Raw genomic sequence first — 17056 nt, 5'->3', positions numbered from 1 at the left:
GGGAATAGGATGGGATGAATAAGGAACTTCATAATAGTAAATAGTAACTTCATAATAGTAAATAGTAAATTATACGGAAGTGACAAATTAATTTGGTAAGTAACTTCTCATAAAAAGAACTGGCATTTACTTGATTTTTGGTGAGCATGTCAAGGTATGTTTGTTTTCCTGATTCACATTTGGGTTGTTTTAATTGGGAAACAGTGCAAAGTAGCCTATTTGTATTTTTCTTGGTTTTCTACCTCAACTGAAAGTCCCTCCTACTTCCTGAATTATTTTTTCTACATAGACATGTAAAAAAAGCAAACAGAAATATTCTCAACTGGGGACAATTGTGCTCTCTCCAGCACCTGGGGACATTTGACAATGGCTCGAGATACTTTTGGTTGTCACAGGGGAGGCATGGGTGTTACTAGCATCTAGTGGGCAGAGGCCAGGAATGCTGCCAAATATCCCACAATGCACAGGATAGCTCCCCAAAACAAAGAATTGTCCAGCACCAAAAGGTCAATAGTGCTAAGGCTGAGAAACCCTGCTCGAGCCTCAGGTCTGGTGCCTTCCCTCCCAGTGTGAAGTAGAGGATTTTGCTGTCTAATGAAGAGGACACGATAATACTTTGGTTCTTGAATATGGTCTTATATGTACCATGCTAGGTTCAGTCTATTCATTTGATCGGACCTTCAATTTAATGTCAATTAAAAATCTTGGTAACATTAAGAAGTATTCAAAATGCAAACACTTTTAAACCTCTGAAACTTGTTTATGTTTGGGCAATAACCTTATATTTTAAAACAGCTTATCTATTATCAAAAGCACATAAGTGAAGAGCCTAGAAGTAGTCATGTTGGAGACTAATGAAAATTAGACAATAATGTAAATTGAACTAAAATACTAGCATTGTACCTTAACTGGTGTTTACCTTGTTTAATTGCATTAGTGTCTTGACAGTGGACTGAAAAAAAAGTCTCTTGACATTCCTCCTACGGTGGTACACAGGGCTGTGTATATGATGAAATACTGAAAAATAGACTTCCTCCGGATTCCCTTTTTAAAAAATTCTCTAAGTTTATCTAGGATTAGCTCACTCTTTTCGGATGGAATCGAAACTTTTCTACCTTTACTTATAAATCTACACAGTGCAGTTTATAAAATATTAACTCTATAAATGTGAAATCAGTTTAAAACATCTGAGTATTTAAGTTCTCATTTTTTGTTTGTTTTTGAAACAAAGTTTCAGAGTGCTATTTTATGATGGTTCTAATTTTGGTAGTTCTTTTATGCACCCTCCCCATTTTTTTTGTTAACAGACAGAGGAGACTCTTCAGATGACGTGTCTAGTGGTGACTCTATAATAGACTGGCTTAACTGTTCTGGACAAACTGAAAATATGACAAGTGGACAAAGGGAAAACCAATCTTGGAGAGAAGAGAGCCAAATTAATCCTAAAAGTGATCAGTTCATATTCAGTTTAGAAATAAATGTTAACCTTGATAATGGGAGTCCAAATCCAGAGAATGAAGATGTAGCATCTGCAAGACTTCCCAGAAGAGAAAATATGGAAGACAGCCAAAGGCAAGTGGAAAGTCCACAATCTGAATCAATATTTACAAGACCATCTATGTCTGAACAAGATACAACTGAAACATTAATGGAATTCACACCTACCACAAGTCAGAGAAGAGCAAGAAGTAGGAGCCCAGAGTATCGGAGAACCAGAGCAAGAATTGAAAGTTGGTCGCCTCCACGTTCACTCAGGGAAATTGTACAAAGACTTAATCATAGTATACCATCTCAGAATTTTGAGCAGCCTCTGCTAAGTGAGACTGCGAGATTTTCTAGAACTGAGCACCAGGAAATATTGAGACAGCAAATGACTGGATTTGAGTTGCAAAATAGAGGTCTTATTGAAACTTCTAGAACAAGGAATGCCGTTCATGGAGAAAATTCTCCAGATACAACCAGCAGTGGTGAATCTTGGGGAAGGAGGGAAATATATCCAACCATACCCTTCAATCTTGAAGTAGGACAAGTTCATTCCGGAGCATATTCTCAGAGAGACAGCAGAGCTAGTAGAACTCAGTTAACGTCTGAGACACCAAACAACACTGTCACTTCTGAAAGTGAACGAGGACTGAGGCATATGTATTCACATTCTGAGCAGGCAGGTGTGAGAGCTTATGTCAATACCATTAGAAATCCCGTTTGCAGAATTTTAAATACTAGCTTAACTGATACAACATCTGTTCCAATTCAGAGCACGTTAAGGCAGACAATGACAGAATTTAGTAACTCAAGTAACCTTATGGACAGTGACAGTAATTTAGAGCAAAGTGTCTCACCTCCAAGTCAAAACATGGAATGGCTAGAGTCACCTAATGGTAGTAGTAGTGGTAGATTTGGTTCTGATTCAAATCCTACCTATGATACCCGTTCAAGTTCCACACTGATTTGTCATTCAAGCCCCAGCTGTATGTCTAGATCCAGTTCTAGTCCTATTTCCAGGTCCAGCTCAGGTGATGAAAATTCAGAAATTAGCTCACGGGTCCCGGAAGATCCCACATGCCGCGGAGCGGCTGGGCCCGTGTGCCATATGTAACAATTGAACTGAATCACTAGTTCCTGAAGGAATTATTGGGCTTTCCCCAATTTCTGTTCCATAATAAAAGGAAATATTAAAAAGTCAAACAATATTGTTCAATCTGACAATAAAAATTAATTTCACACCATAGCAGTTCACTGAATTTCAATAAAAACTTAGCATGTGCACTGGGTTGGGATGTTCCTGATTCCATGGGAGCAATGTCTTAATATGATATAATGAATCTAGATAGATCCTAGTAGTATTATCTAGTCATGTAAATCCCAGACATCTCTTAGCCCTGTTCAATCCTGGCTGTGCATGCAAAGAAACAGAAACCCAACCAAATATCTATAATTAAGAAGCAATTTAAGACTACATTAGAGTCATTCACATAAAGAAGTCATGTTACATTCATAGAATGCCATAAAAAGCTTGAAACCCTTCTCTTCCTATCTCTCTCCACAGCAGTTTATCCCCCCTCCCTAACACTACCTTAACGTTTCTCCTATTCCCCACTACCAATGTATCAGTCAGTTCTAGCTAAAAACTGATGGCACACTTTAAAAGAGTGATGGAATAGCATTTAATGAAGAGACTGAAGTGTGTAAAGAATGAAGGGAAACCAAGAGATGATGAAGTACCCTGAGGCTAGCAGCTGTGAGAAGCCAGTATTATAACCACTAGGTCTGAAGGGGCATAGAGAGACAGCAGTTCCTGCAACCCAGCACGTCTTATTCGAGTTGTAGTAGAAGCCCCCCCCAGCAAGAGATGTAACCTTAGAAAATGGCATCCACTGTCAACCTGAAGTTTGGAAGGGGGCCGATCATGGAAATAAATACCCTTGCTTTCTTTCCTCCTGACTTCTAATCTCGTCAGTAGTTCATATTAACCAAACCCAACCTGAAGACACAGAGAGACTGGTCCATGAAGCTGATAAAGTCAGCCTCCTGGAATCACGGAGCAGGGTTAAGAAGGATGGCGAGTAGATCTGGTAAGCAAATCAGAGACCATCTACCACAACCAGTATTCCCAACTCTCTTCAAACCCAGTGTCCGTGTATGCTTTCTTGCCTCTTCCACTTCCGCTTGTTCTCTATTCCACTCTATGACTCAGCTCTTTAACAACCCTCTCTATTTTCCTTTCATTTACTCAGATCTTGTATTTTTAAAAGTGATAAGATGACAAAGCCTTAGAACTTAATTACCTTTCTCTTAAACATGTCACACTTTGATTTGCTGTGATTGTAAACAACTAAGGAAAAAGGGCAGTTAGAGGTATGTCTTTAATTTTTGCTTCTTAAATATATTCAAGCTTCAATTTCTTTCTATATATGTTTAGTTCATATAATTAATTTTTAAAACAGATTCTGATTTCTTATAAAGGGTTTTATGGTTTATATATGACTCTTAATCCTTGTGTGAATGACCCAAAGTACCCAATTGCTGCTTGGAGCCTCACAAGCTGCAATATGAAAGCCTTAAAGGTAAAACTTGGCTTCAAGAAACATGTCTACATAGTTCAATTCTAATTGTCCTCAGTAAAACCATCACCCAAAACCCCGAGTATTTGAAATCAAAATTTAGGTCATGCTTCCTTCCAACCTAAACATAGTGAAGGATTTTTCTCCTAATTCAGCCCGAAAACTATTTTTGGGGGGTTGTATTGGCCAGTCCAGAACATTTTGCTTAAAATTTTCAATCCTGGTATAGGTGGGAGTACATTGTATTATAACCTAAAGCAATAATCAGAAATTTGGTGCAATGTGCAACCTATACAAATGTAGGCAGTGTTAAGTATACACCTTCTCTAAAAGGTTAAAGTCAGAAACATCACTGACCTTTCTTTTCTATGTGAATTGCTGGCAGCCACAGTATTTGCACATAACTACAAAATATAAATGGGGAGTGGTGGTGAAGTTTTTGAAAACATCTTTGAGGTAGCATATTTTTCACACAGAAGATATCTGCATGGCCAGAAATGAAGGCTTGGATCAAACCTCTGAAATTTACATTAACTTCTGAAAGTTGCTTGAATAGTCTGATTTTTAGGAAGTATTTTTGATATCAGATATACTTCATTTAAAGTGAGTAGAATAATTATAACAGTACTTGGCTTTCATACTATCCTAACAGATTAAAACCTTCCAAAGGATGATAATTGCTTAATTAATGCTTCAGTACATTCACATGCACCTTCTCTGGTCGAGAGAATTCTAAGATGATGCCCAATGATCCTTGTAGTAGCCCCTCTCCTTGAGTATGAGACCTGTGAATGTGATGGAATATCATTCCCATTATTAGATTATGATATATAGCACAGTTGATTGGGAGATTATCCAGAGTGAGCCTGACCTAATCAGGTGAGCACTTGAAAGGCACAGAGAGGGCTTCTAATCCAGATAAGATGGTTCATACTTCCCTCTCCCTGCTCCCCCTTTATACGCACAACTATATATTCTGGAAATAATATGAGACAACCAAAGGAGATCTCTGAAAGGTCTAGAGAAGGTGAATTGCCTAGGGACCCTCAGAATGGATGAACAACCTCATGGCAGGGCACCTTATGACCCTCTACCAACAAAAAAAATGTGGTCCAGGCCCAGCATTTCCTAACTCCCAACTTAGTAACAGGAAGTGGCTCAAAGAGGCTCTTCCTCCATCACATCAAATGGGAATCCCCCAAACACCAGGCGAGCCTTGCAGAACCTGCAAGGACAAACAATTGGAAGCCCTGATGACAATAAGTGACCAGGGAAAGTGCTTTCCTTCCCCACTGGGCCTGAGATCCCCCTTCACCACCCAGACACATCAGTGGCTAAGGGTACCAGCAAAAGTGCTCCTACCACAAAAAGCTCCCACCTGGAAAATGCTCTCCTCAGATGGGCCTGAGACTCCTCTCCCCTCCCCAGAAACATCTGGCAACTTGCTCGTACCAGCAACGGAGATCCCTCCACAGAAAGCTCTCAACCTGGTAAGCACCCTCCACTCCTTATAGTCCAGGGAGACCCTGTCACAAGTGCCTGGCCCAGGAAGGACTCTTCATCAAGTGTCCCAGAGATTCCCTTCCCTCAGCAGAGGTACCAAGTGCCATATCCTGGGGAAGCTACTTCAGACCCCATAAGCAGCATGAGAAGGACCAGAGGTAACCCCACCTGCACAAGAGAAACAGACCAAAAGAGTACCACAAAGGTTCTGAAAATTAGGTTATCATGGAACCACAGTCCATAAAAGTACAGGAAATGTGTGCCAAACCTATAAAGAGTGAATGCCTGCTAAAAATTTTAAAAAAACCACTTTAAATAGGGACCAAAGTATCCTAACATAATAGCCAAAATGTCCAAAAGACAATAAAATATCACTACTTATACCAAGAACCAGATACATGACAGCTTGAATAAGATGTGATAGATGATGCCAACGCAAAATGAATTAGATGTTAGAATTATCTGACAAGGGTTTAAAAATGCTGAATTCAGACCTTTAAGACCTTGAACACAGAACCTAGTCACTCCATGCCAGTATCCCAACCTAAAGAACTGTGAGCTAATAAAGGGATGCTGTTTTAAGCCATTACATTTGTACTAATTTCTTATGCAGCAACAGAAAACTAATACAACTTCTCATCTGGGATCCATCCTGTACCTAGAAAATGATTATAATGAGTCCTAGACAAGTAAATGGCTCAATGTCTTGGTTCTAGGCCCACTATGACATGATATTCTACGATTTTTCCCAAGAATGGAATCCCTAATTCCTGCTACTGAAGCTCCTAGAAGACAGTATCCTTCCTGTTTGAACAACCACCAATATCGTATCGCTCTAACTTTACTTCACATCACCCTATCTCATTGTACCAGTGTATGCTGCTTATATCATAAACCCAGTTTAACACTCTGACTTTGGAACTATATAGCCACTTATTTTTGTCTCAAAGCGATTGCTGAGTATTATATTGCTCTTCCAAATCATATTCCTCTCTGTCTGCCCTGACAAATCAGAAATGGAGAAGATTTGTACCTGAATCTTCTGAGCTCAACCTGATACGTTTTTTACATTACACTATATCAGTTTAAATACACAGCATCACTGTGGTTGTGAGCATAAATATTTCCATCTTAAGAATTTTCTCTGTATTTTCTTTGTAGTTTTTTAAGTATTTGTTTATTTTGGCCTAATTCCAAAAAAAAAAAAAAAAACCCTTATCTGAATAACAAATTCTTTTTGAAAGTAGTTATAGCCTGTGGATAAGTTTTTTGTTTTTTTTTTTTTTGTTTTTTTTTTTTTGCGGTATGCGGGCCTCTCACTGCTGTGGCCTCTCCCGTTGCGGAGCACAGGCTCTGGACGCGCAGGCCCAGCGGCCATGGCTCACGGGCCCAGCCGCTCCGCGGCACATGGGATCCTCCCAGACCGGGGCACGAACCCGTATCCCCCGCATCGGCAGGCAGACTCTCAACCACTGCGCCACCAGGGAGGCCCTGTGGATAAGTTTTTGATAGCAATATAAAATCTATCTTTTTTTGGCTAACCATGAAAATAAGTTGTGCTCTCAATATTCCATGAAGAATTAAGTATAAAGATTCTTTTGTAAATGCAAACAAGCCTGAGCATTGAACAACATGAACATCGAAACACTGCATGTACTGGAAAGTTCACAAAGAAATGTGACATTTCTGTTAATTAATATTACTTGTTATCCATATACAATACTTTGAGATCTTCAGTATCTTCTTTACTACAATTAACCAAACATTTCATGTCTTTTCATTATTTGAGAGGTGAATGTATACTCCCTTCAATGAGAAGTTTCCTGGTATAAGAATTTCGAATGGAAATCTGAACTGCATTCCTTTTCTGTGACTTCATTTAAGATTTGAAAATTCTTTACCATCCTAACTCAGGCTTTTTCACTATGAAATAAGAGGCTCTCCTTTGTGTGATACTCAAAACTCTCCATTTTTAATCATCAAGCCAGCATCTTTAACAGCACTGCAAAAATGTGGGGATTTGGAAAAGCATTTTGGGGAAATTCCTTTTTCTCTCATCCACCATTCGTAGAGGACAGACACTAATTATAAGCCAACTCTGGGCTCTGGGTTCTCCATTCTGACATCACTAGTCACAACACAGTTATCTACCACCCCTGGCCTTGTCATCTTCTATTCTGGCAGTTTTTTTTTTCTTTAGTAGCACTTGTGACTATCTAAAACATTTATTATTTATCTTGTGCTTGTCTTCCTCCCCATTCCTATCCCAAAATAGAAGCTCCAAAAGATCTTTCTTTTTTTAAAATTACTACTACATTTCTAAAAACTAGACCAGTTACTGGCGCACACACACACACACACACACACACACACACACACACACACACACACTGCTTCAGAATTTTTGGCCACTGTGAACATCTCAGACTTATTTTTCACCCTTTATTCTCCAAAGAAAACCTATTTTAATACTGTTACCTACCATCCTGGATTTGATCTATTTCAATCTAGATCTCTCTCACTTACTTAACATATTTGTATAGGGTTTCTTGCCTAGTAAGTTATAATATCTGCCAACCCTTTTCTAAATCACTATTTCAGGTATTCAACACTGACCAAGAATGTGCCATGCCCAATGCTGGGTGCTAGGGTTATAGTTAAGAAGTATAGCACTTATCATTAAGCAATGTATTACATTTTAAAGAAGGCAGATGAATAAACATACAGTAACACTCTATGTGAGGGATGCCCTGACACAGATTCAGATACAGGATATAATGGAATGATCTAGGAGGAGAAATCTACACCAATAATTCAAAACTCCTTAAAGTTGGGTTATATCTGAGTTGTATCTTACAGGACTAGTAGCAATTAGCCAATGAAATGAAGTCATTAATTTTATTCTAAGCAAAATAAACACTGCATGCAACAGTAAAGATGCATTGAAAATTTAGGGCTCAGTAAACAGTAAGTATGAATCATCATGCTCTGGGGTAGAAGAGGAAGAGATGTAAGTACATTAGCAAAAATGAAGAGATGAGGCCAAAGAGGTAACAAGTGGTGTTGTGTATCAGGCTGAAGAGTTGAACTAGATCTCTAAGCAATGCACAATCAACACGATTTTTCTAATAGGAATAAAATTTTTCAATTTTTAGAATGGTCATAGCAGGGATATGAACAGATCATCAAAATTTAGATGGTCCCACTTACGGAGTTATGGCATTAACTGGAAGAAAAAACTATAAAGTCCTGAAATAATAGTGAGACAGTTGAGATATGGATGCATATAGATTCAAGTAGTATTAAAGAAGCACAATAAAATTTGGTGGCTGCTTGGATAATTTAAAGATGACCTTAAGTTTCTGGTTTAGGTGACTGAGTAGATGGTGAGAAGTTCCACTGATATAAGAAATGCAATATAACTTGTTTGTCATAGTAGAGGAATAGATGACAATTCAGCTGGAATCTCTGAGATTTGAGACGTCAGAGTGATATTTTAGTGGCAATGTTCATCTAGCTATCACAGAATATCACGTATGCTTCTAAAATCAGGATAAAGATGCCAGACTGAAGTCAAACAAGTATGAGTATTGCCTGTGAAAGTATGTTCCATGGTAGTAGTGGAGGGAGATGGATGGAATCCTTTGGAACAGGAGCAATTATAAAGTAGACAGACATAAAGAAGCTAGCAAAGATAATCAAGACAGAAAAATGAGAGGTGTAAAGATAATCATAAACACAGAGCTCACGGTCTTCATTCGTAAATATGAAGAGAAAACAAAATATCTCTAGATGTTAAGAAGAATGTAAACTACTAGGAAAGCAAGGGTTTTGTAATTTTCACTACAATAGTCATAGCACCCAAAATACTGCCTTGCCCAAAGTAGATGTTCCATAAATATTTGTTGAGATATTTGAGATAGGCATGACATAAGAGAGAATAAGATAAATATTAAAAATAGAAAAATAAATCCTGGGAGAAATAGGAATAATTCATGGACTAGGACAGAACCTGAAATGCTTAGTTTTACTATGAACAGATGGAGACCTGCCACTATTCTAAAAACCTACAAATGTTGAAAGAATAAGTCTTTGGCAGGAACTGTAACAAACATACTGGCCATTATAGATCACCTGGAAACAGTCTTTACATATCTTTTTTAAAGGGCTCCTTTTTAAAAGAAAGAATTGGTAAGAGGGTGGTTAAATGCCTTTCTGTCAGGCTTTTTGTTTCGGAGAAGAAGGTGTAGGTGAAGTAACTCTGCCCCACAGAGACTTTCAGTCTACTTCTCCCTCTTGCCATCCTGAGTTACTCAGGAGTTCTGCTGGGCACATATATATACCTCCGAAGCTGAAGCCCCCTCCTTGCATATTATAGTAGTGGGCTTCCCTTTCTTTCAGATTTCACCATTATTATGATAGATTCTTGAGAGGCAAAGGTAATGGCTACGTACGCTTACATTCACAAACATCTTGAACCAGAGCCTATTTTCTTTTGTATTTTGAAATCCAATATAAAGGAATTTTAAAATTCAGCAACAGGGAAAGAGTTTCAGAGTATTTGAACTTGAAAGAGTATATACCCATAACTTCATTTTTGCAAGAAAATTAGCTTCTTGAAATCTTATGCAATTGCTGCCATGGTCATTGTATTAAGTATAAATTGTAATTTTAGAGAACCCTTACAAATTAGTTTAAAGGATAAAAAGGAATTTATTGACTCACAATACACCAAAGTTTGAAAGTGCTCATACTTTCAGACACAGGTTAAGTGTGGGGGCCCAAAGGATATAAATAGAAAATGTTTCTCTGACTTGGATATTCTTCCCTCTGCAGTTTGTTTTGTTTTGTGTTATTTTGGGGAAAGCTTTCTCCAAGGGGTGGCAAGAAAAATGACCAAAAGCAACTCTATTTTTATATATTACCAATTTACTGAACCCAGGCAAAGAGAAAGCCTTTATACAAAAGACTGACTCAGCTTGGGATTTCTGTTAAAACCTCAAGTTCAGGGAATTCTAACTGGCCAGGTCTTGGTCACATGCCCAGCACGAGAATATGGAGGTGGGATCTCCAAGCCAAACCAGATGGAAATGTGGACAAATTCACCAAAAGTAGCAATGAAGGTCTTCTAAGGGTTCTCTTTGTTCTTCATACTCTTCTTGAATCAATTCTGGTGATATGTATTTTACTAGGAAATAATCAATTTCATCCAGTTTTTAGATTTTTACAGCATATTTATGTTCAGTGCATCATCCTAAATTTAATATATTTCCCTTTGTATTTTTTTCTTTCTGTTCCTATACTTTATACCTTGGCTTTCTCCCTTTTTCCTTGATCAGAATATCAGATGACATTAGATAAACTCTATATTAAGGTTTGACTGGAGAAGTAGAACCACTAGAAGGACTCTATTATAGAGATTAAACCTTACATGATAGTGGGACTTGGTTAAGCAGTCTATGTAAATCCACTGCCCTGCCTCTTGGTGCAAGTCCCGAAGTCAGTAGGGCTGGCAGTCAGGAATGAGAGATGATTTGAAGTTAGGAGATCAAGGATAAGCTGGAACCTTCAAAGATAAGCTATAATCCAACTAGAAAAATGAACTGAACACCATATTAAAAGGATTATACATCATTGCCAAGTGGGATTTATGTGTAAAATGGTTCAACATACAAAAATCAATCAATGTGATACACCACATTAACAGAATGAAGGACAGAAAAACCACATGATCATCTCAATAGATGCAGAAAAAGTATGTTCATTGGAGTTCAAAACTCCATAGAAAGTTTAAATAACATATTTGATAAAACTGAATTTGAATTTTATAAGTTGAAAATAAGCCAGAAAAAATTATGAGATTAAGTGAAAATGTGAATGATAAAGGAATAAAGGATAAAACGGAAGACCCACATTCATCTAATAATATTTTTAGAAGGTGAGATTAGAGTGAATTTAACAAGTATTTGAAGAAATAGTACTTCTCAGAGATTAAGTTAGAAATAAATCCTCAGATAAAAGAAGTGCATGGAGTCACCGGTAAAAGAAATGAAAACAAATATATGACTATATCCTGTATCGTATACCTCACCTCAGCCTGATCCTTCCTTTGTTCCACATTAAAAGAATGTGCAACACTGGCAGACTACTTATATATACAATCTGACAGTGTCTCACTGTGTTCATGATTCCAACAAATCTATCCCCCACCTCTCTCCTTACTCCAGCAGGTGAGAATATTCCTAAAGCAACCCTTTCAGTTCCCCCACAGGCTAAACCCATGGATGAATTCTTTCTCCTTTCTTCACATTCCCTCCCCATAATTTTGAGATCCAGTTTACAGAACTTCCAGAGGTCAAATCCCAGCTTGATCATGCATTCTCATATTGAATCGCCAGCCTCCCCTGCTTCACTGCTTTTGCCCTGCAATCCTGTTCACTTGCATTGTACTCTCTAATTAAATAATAGCACATAAACTCTTGGCCTGAGGCTCTGCTTTCTGGGGAACCAAGGCTAAAAAACAGCTGGTAAACCACATCACATAATGGCAAAGAGGAAAGTCTAAAAAACAATTTGGAAGAAAGAAAGAATATCAAATAAGAAGAGCCATTAGACTGGTAGCAATCTTCTCATCAGTAACAATAGATGCCAGAAGATAGCTGAAAGCACTATCCTTAAAGTACTAATGGAAAAATCACTCTTAACCTAGAATAGAACATTTAACTAACCATATTAAAAAATGAAAGAGAGGACATTTTCAGACAAAGGCAGAAATTTCTACCTATAGACCCTCAATAGTAAAACTTCCAAGGAATAGGTTTCTTACTGAAGGGAATTAAACTCACCGTGAAGAAGTGGGATTAAAGAACAATACTGAGCAAAGAAAGTGATATACATGTAGATAAATCCAAGAAGGATTAACTGTTAAACACTGTGTAATTGTGTGACTAATTTGGGGGCCAAGTCAAAAATAAAGTGCAATTCAATGGAATATTACTCAGCCATAAAAAGAAACGACATTGAGTTATTTGTAGTGAGGTGGATGGACCTAGAGTCTGTCATACAGAGTGAAGTAAGTCAGAAAGAGAAAAACAAATACCATATGCTAACACATATATATGGAATCTAAGAAAAAAAAAAAGTCATGAAGAACCTAAGGGTAGGACGGGAATAAAGACACCTACTAGAGAATGGGCTTGAGGACACGGGGAGGGAGAAGGGTAAGCTGTGACAAAATCAGAGATTGGCATGGACATATATACACTACCAAACCTAAAATAGCTAGCTAGTGGGAAGTAGCTGCATAGCACAGGGAGATCAGCTCGGTGCTTTGTGACCACCTAGAGGGGTGGGATAGGGAGGGTGGCAGTGAGGGAGATGCAAGAGGGAAGAGGTATGGGAACATATGTATATGTATAACTGATTCACTTTGTTATAAAGCAGAAACTAATACACCATTGTAAAGCAATTATACTCCAATAAAGATGTTTAAAAAAAAAGAAAACTTTTTCTCTTAAGCTAGCAGCAATTGGGTAAGATACACCTTTGTAAACAAAGATGAAACATTTACTTTTTCTCCCTACCTGACCCTCCAGATTTGGGAAACTCTTGAGTATTCATCTCATGGCAATACAGTTAGTTATCTGCATAAGTGCAATAGATATCTGCTTTTCTTGTAACAGGACACAATAGGAAACTGATTATATTAACCAAGGCTTTGACTGGAATGTAATATTTGAGAATAATGTACACAGAATCAAATATGACCAGACAACTTTAAAAAATTAAGGGTGACTTTATGGAGCGAATAAAAAACCTTGAAAAGACAGCCTGGAACCTTGCTTACAGGGTTCCCAACAGCCTAATCAGGTGAGTAATGAACTTCTTGACAGGTGCAGTAATCTCAGGAGAATTGGGGAACCTCGAGAAGAGAAGAATTCACCTATATCTATAGGTATTGCAAGTGAAGTCAGATAGGAAGTCTTTGGTTTGGCTTCCTACCCTCGAGAGGCTTTTACAAGTTCAATCTGGGGAATTCCCTGGCGGTCCAGTAGTTAAGACTCCGTGCTTTCACTGCTGAGGGTGCAGGTTCGATTCCCAGTTGGCGTACTAAGATCCCACAAGCTGCGGGGCATAGCCAAAAAAAAAAAAAAGTTCAAAAGTTCAATCTGAGATTCCCTATGAAAAATTCCAGCAAAGCATGTTTAAAAGAGCTTATGTGGTCAATCACTATTCTTGCTGCACTTCTGTACAAAGTCAGGACAAGTTTTATTGAAATTAGACTTACTTTGCAAACAAATTAGTCTTATTTTGGTTTCTTTGTAAAAATGAGGGTGTAGAAATTTTTTAGAGAGAAAAAGTATGTTTCAGCAACACACCTTTGTGGATATTAGATTCTAGAGCTGTTTCTTGTCTTTGAGGTTTTATTATTTGCCTGTAAAGTGGACTGGATCTTTAATTCCTTCAGTTCCCTCAAATACCTGGCTACAACTCTCCAAACTAATATTTCTGATTTTCTCCCATCCTTAGATGGGAGAACAAGAGCTTTTTCCTGCACCCCTGCAAACAGAATGTGAATGACTTGATATAAACTTCAGAGGAATCACCACAATAGCTTGTTTAGACAATCACCTTTGTGCCTGTTACTGCATGGGCCACTCAGACTGGTACACCCAGTACCCTCATCAGAGACATTCAAACTGCAAACCAGGAAAATCCATCAGATTCCCACTGTCTGTCTGCCCTCTCTCCATCTGAAGATGTTTCAAGCCTGATATCTAGATCTAGAGGTCTTCTTGACTGGCAGCTCTCAGGACTCAGACACTGGGTTCATAATTTGCTCCAACCATTAACCTTCGTTTTTCTTTTTCTTCCACAGAAACTCTCTATTCCATGGAAATCCTCTGATTAAATATCTGTTTCCTTGTTTATGCAATACAAGTCTAACTTTGGGAGCCCACCTGCATCATCCACCTCCTGAAATGAAACACAACTGTTAACTCAACTGACCTATTCTCAAGACTGAGACTGGGTCAACGAGATAGGCAGCAATCTATCAACTTAGCGTCTGGGTTGTGAAACTTATTTGAAGTTTCAAAGGTGGAACTTAAGGGGAGCAACATTTGCCACCCCAAAATATGCTACTTTGGCAGGAGGATTATTTTGAGCTATAAACAATCAAAACCCAACAGATTCAGGAAAAGCTCTTTACCTCTACCTCAAGTTCCTAAATTTACATTGGAAAGGGAGCCTATACAGGAAGAGAGCTATTACCAGAGATAACTTTTTACCTAAGAAACTTACCTGCATAATAGGATAACCATTGTTTTCTAAACATCTCCTCTGCATTCCTGTGAATGCCTTCCTTCCTTTTGTATCCCCAGACCCCTACTCCTTTCCTTAGCTCAGGATGTTATATAAGCTTCAATTACCTGGCTGCCTTTTGGGTCTCATATTTTATGGGACTCTCTTACATACGAAATTAAATTTGTCTTTCTCCTGTTAATCTGTATTATGTCTATTTGTTTATTAGACCAGCCAAAGAACTTAGAAGGATAGGAGGAAAGTTTTTCTACCCTTATAGCATCTTAGCCAAGAATCTAGAAGGGTAAAGGGAAAATTATTTTTCCTCCCATACAACACTAAAACTTTTCTTATTTTCCCCAAAATGTACTCTTTACTGCTCGTGAATTTCCCCATGATTCAATCTAATTCAACCATCAACCATCGTATTTTGCTATGATCATGGAAATCTTCCATGATCTGGAAGAGTTGATCTATTGTCCTGTACTTCTAGTTACATTGAATACTTTGCAGAGTCAAGGCCAGCTGTTCTTCAGTATGTTATACTTTCAGGATTCATCAGAGTGTGTTCCCATGTTTAAATTCAGACAAAATATTTCTGGCAAGGACACCACGTAGGTAATATTGTGTAACTTTCTCTGCATTTCATTAATGCCAGGTCATATCATAGTGATTTATGAGAGGGCCACTGATTTCTCTGTTGTAAAGACATATTTTCCATTTGTAATTAATTCGTAATTTAAGGGATTGTAAAGACCCTGTTCTCCACATTTCTTTACCATATGGTTTCAGCCATTGACCCTTAACTGAAAATATTATGACATCAGGAGTTACAAAACAGTGAGTTTCTAATTCTGAAATTCTTTTTACATTTACTTGCTGAGATCATTTGGTATGATCTTAAATCCTATATTTAAGAGATCATTTCCTATCTTTCCTATCCCTCTCCTCTCTTTCCAAAATAATTATGAAATTTTCTTTACTCTTATTCATAGATATTTATTATTGTTTAATGTACTACCATCATTATTCTCTGTAATGCTCACACTGTACCAAATGTATTCATTGGGCCCAACTTCAAGGCAACTACTGAATTTTTTGGATATGGTCTCATCTGTGTTTGAGCACTTCCTTGCTTTCTGGTTTACCCTGTACTTTCTCTGACCTTTCCTACAACAGGCCATATCTCCAAGGAATCCTGGTTCCTTTCAGCAAGGAATGATTTTTAAAAACCAAGATCTCAGTATTATTTATGCTCTTTGCTACTGGCAGGTCAAAATGTCAAAACCCTATAATCATGTATAACTCTCTCTGTTTCTTCCTAATTACTTTCTAGAGTTAGAATAGAATTGCTATAGTGAAGTACAGTTTCTTTAATGAATGACACAATGAAAAGAGGGTTATATATTCTGATTATGCATTATTTTGTTTCTGTAGGACCTCTAATCTCCTCCATATACTTTTTTCTTTCTCTTCATCTTCAAAAGTCCAGGGGATGCTCATCCCTTCCAAGTTGCTCCCTTTCTCCCAGAAGCAGTGCCTTTCTATGACTGTTACCTCTGGTCCCACACTTTTAGGTCCCTTCCTTTGGATTCTTAGTACCCAGTGTTTTCTAATTCTTCTCGTCTCTTACTTGTTTTTGGTATTTTTCCACTCAGGGTAAGACCTCATTTTTCTAGGAGAAATTTATCTGCGTTCTGGCACCAGTTTTATCCTGCTGCATGCTCGTGATTCTCAGCAGTCTCATCTGAATCTCCCCTTCACCCTGGGCTTCAAAATGAGTTTTGTTGGTTTCAGATGTCTTCCTATTAGACATAAACCCAAGTTGTAGCATTCTCTGACTTCTATGCTTTTGGCATAAGTTTCTCATGGTTTTATTTTCTTTCCTTGTTGATCTCTATGGGTTCTAGAGCATGTGTGGAAAGATTAGGATTTAAGAAGCTGCTATCATCCTATAGAAACTCAGAGGTCAGAAACAATCATTGTACGCTTGGAATTATTTTTATGCTTTATTTAAATAAGCTTTGCCTTGCCTTCTGAGTTATTCCGTATTCATAAAGGGGAAGCACTTTAAACACACATATAATACAATTTTATTATAAGATTAACAGTAACCTTAGGCTTAATTCCAGCAGGGCTTATGCCTCTGAACCAAGTTACCTGTCACTTTTGAGGTTTACTTGCACTGC

This window comes from Mesoplodon mirus (assembly GCF_964341445.2).
Source record: "Mesoplodon mirus genome assembly, chromosome: 7".
NCBI lineage: Eukaryota > Metazoa > Chordata > Mammalia > Artiodactyla > Ziphiidae > Mesoplodon > Mesoplodon mirus.
Note: the sequence above shows the minus strand (reverse complement) of the source record.